The sequence below is a fragment of the Passer montanus genome, unplaced genomic scaffold (assembly GCF_014805655.1).
Source record: "Passer montanus isolate IOZ18808 unplaced genomic scaffold, ASM1480565v1 scaffold1, whole genome shotgun sequence".
Lineage (NCBI taxonomy): Eukaryota > Metazoa > Chordata > Aves > Passeriformes > Passeridae > Passer > Passer montanus.
In genome coordinates, this window is record NW_024356504.1 from 25548819 (window position 1) to 25552087 (window position 3269).

Below are 3269 nucleotides of genomic sequence, written 5' to 3' on the forward strand. Positions count from 1 at the left end.
CTTTGCGGAGACTCTGTTGTATGCACACACTTTAGGTTAGGGCACTTCAGCATTGTTATGGTGATGGCTGGACTTGATGAACTCAGAGGTTGTTTCTAACCTTAATGATTTTGTGATTCCAGAACTCTAATCCTTAAAGAGAATGAGCTCCCAGCTCTAAGGAATGTAGTGCCACATGTTGATGGCTGTAGTTAATGTATTTAATTATATATATATATATATATATGTGTGTGTGTGTGTGTGTGTTTATGTTAGGAAATATTTAGTTGAATCTGGTGATTTGAAAAGGGAAAGATTTAAAAACAGTGCCTGAAGGGGCTCCAGAAGAGCTGGAGAGAGACTTGGAACAAGGGATGGAGGGACAGGACACAGGGAATGGGGAATGGCTTCCACTGCAAGAGGGCAGGGATGGATGGGATATTCAAAAAAATCCTTCCTGTGAGGGTGGAGAGGCCCAGAGAAGCTGTGGCTGCTCCTGGACCTCTGGCAGTGTCCAAGGCCAGGTTGGACAGGGCTTGGAGCAGCCTGGGACAGTGGAAGGTGTCCCCTTCCCAAGGCAGGGGGTGATCTTGATGATCTTCATGGTTTCTTCCAACCCTAGTCATTCTATGATTCCATGAAAATACAGCAACTCATTTCCTTCAGTACCTGCAACAGAAGTAAATACACCTGCTAAGAAAAAATGGTGGTAATTGTAATAATTTTCTGATAACGTGTCCTCCTCAAGGATTTTTGTAGGACAAGAAATGAAGAAATATTCATTCTTGCTCCATAGAAGTGAATTAAAACCTTGTCATTACCACCTGTGAGAGGACAGAACCCCAGTTGCTCTGTAAGTGAAAGACCAGTGGTTTCTTTTTGTTTCTGGTTATTATTTATACATTCTGAGCAAGCAACTTTGTTATGAGACTCAACTCATTTGCAGCTTGTGAATTTTTTTGACAATGCATATGTTCATGCTTCACATTTTGTCATCTCCTTTTAGGAGACTACACGAATTTCCATCATTTCACTCTGAAAAATTTCTGATAGTTGGGCAAAACTGTCTTAGAAAAAGATGAAGAAACTCAGAGAACAAACAGAAATATTGGATGGGAGGTGAGATTAATCTAAATTTTACAATGAAGGAAGAGGTTATCAAAGTTTCACTCTACAAACTGTGGTTTCTTTTAAGAGGTTGAAGGCAAGTGGTTGTGGCAGGTCAGGTTATCACGTTGTGCTATAGTTAGAACTCTGGACTGGTTCTGTGCTGTTGTTTGTTGAGATGACTAAGTTGTCATTTTTAATTAGCTTTATGCTCCTCTCAAAGGCTAATTACTTTACTTTTTATCAAGAACACTTGATTGGTAATGACAAGGGTGCCATGGTTACGTATTTTTAGAGAATTCCCCAACCTGCACCATTGTGTGATTTCCTGTTCCCCCTGGATTATTTGTGCAGTAAAGCCTTCAATAAAAATAATGGTTAAGAAAAATGGAAGTTTAATGAAGATATTGGTGGGAAAAAGTATATTTTGATTTCTTTTTGACAGGAAGGACACTGTTAATGTATTTAGTCAGTGTAAAAAACATTATGCTTAGTTTAGCTCCCTGCCAGTGACACTCACATTGCTCTATTACCTTCACTAAAGTTACCCCAGACAAACTGAGTTTGAGACCTTCCTTTTCCCCCCCCTCTCATTTGTCTGTAGCTGTACATCTGCCCTGGTCATCATGGAAATCTGGACTGACTGAACTGCACTCTTATTTCCAAGTGTGGATGTTGCATAGCCAGACACTGATTTTCAGAGTGAGTTCACCACCTTTTTTACCAATTCTGGGTTGGAGAGCCCTTGAGATAAACATGAGAGGTGTAGCCACAGGTGAAATCTCTCTTTTCTTTATCAACCTGTAGATTGCTCTAATCTGTTCTTGTTTCAAACAGCAGCAGCCCCAAAAGTGATGTTTCTGTGAAGGCCCTCTCAATGAGGGGAGACAGTAATGGGAGATATAAGAATGACATTTTTTAGAAATACAGTTATACCCAGAGAAAGGCTGCCTTTCTCCTGTTGATAAACACACATCAGATGTTTGGTAAACCAAATTCTCCCAGGAGCTTGTCCCAAAAGAGGCAAATACAATTATTTGGAGTCTACATCTGCATTCTGAGCTGCTTTGGTGCCTGCTGCTGGGGAGAATTCCCTGCACCACCAGCCTCCTCACGCTGGGCTTGGAGCTCTTCCCAAAGCAGAAGCCCAGGGGGATCCAATGCTGTTCCTAACCCACTGGGAAGGTAAAGAGGGGACAGCCACCACCTTCCATTGCAGGTGGAAAGGAACTCCCTGGTGACAGCAGCTCTTGAGAGCAGGATCAGAGGAGGGATCTTCCTGAACTGAGCTGAAGGTCAGTGTGGTGGGGCACAGGTGTGTGCCCAAGCTGCCAGGAGGAGTTCCTGAAGGGTGGGCTTGGCTGGGGAGGCCTGCTGGAATGTCTTCAGCAGCAGGAACCACGGGAGGGACATCTCTGTAACCAGGCAGCTGGGGATGTGAAGTTCTGGAGCAAAAGCTCTCACAGTTCCTGTGATTTGATGTTCTCCTTCTCAGAACCAGACAGGGAAGGCAGCAGCTCCAGCCACTTCAGCAGTGCAGTGTCAGTCCTTGCAGCCTGCATGCAAAAACCACCTTCTTTACTGAACATCTCATCTCCTTAATGAGCCAGTAACACATTGAGGACTTGAGTAATTAAAGTTAAGTTTCATTGCTTCTTACTGATGTCAGCACCAAGGATAAAGGAGAGAGACAGGTAAGGTAGGCTGGCAACCTCTCTGGGAATCAGGTATTTGGTTCCCTGCTTCCTCTGCTGCCAGAGAAATAGACAGGACTGGATCCTAAACGTATCAAATGCCTAAATTCTATGGCATTCAAAGTGAGTGAGTGGATAAATGCTGTGGGGATCTGGTTTTAATCTCTGTATGCCTCAACTGTCCTATAAGTATTGTGATTCTTTCGCATTCACAGTAAAGAAAAATAGTACATATTTGTGGAAAACAAGGTGTCTATTGTTATCTTTGAATATCTATATCTATAGATATCCATATATTTTTATATATATCTTAGCAAGACTTTTTTTTTTTTTGAGTGATGATTATGTTTTAGTTTTCAATTTTGGAGAGAAGTGCTTGTTGATGAACACATTGTTGTATTCCCCAGCTGTAATCAGGATACAGTTTCCTCTCCAGAAGATCATCAACAGCAAGGATCAACAAGAAGGTAAGGTAAAGGTTCAACTTTT

At 42.1% G+C, this 3269-nt stretch overlaps 1 long non-coding RNA gene across 1 annotated transcript; it reads left to right on the forward strand.

Moving 5' to 3' along the window:
• Positions 1-985: 985 nt before the first annotated feature.
• Positions 986-2381, forward strand: LOC120495613. Its single transcript, XR_005626155.1, has 3 exons — positions 986-1098; positions 1691-1788; positions 2306-2381. It is a non-coding gene; the product is annotated as an uncharacterized LOC120495613 (long non-coding RNA).
• Positions 2382-3269: the final 888 nt, after the last annotated feature.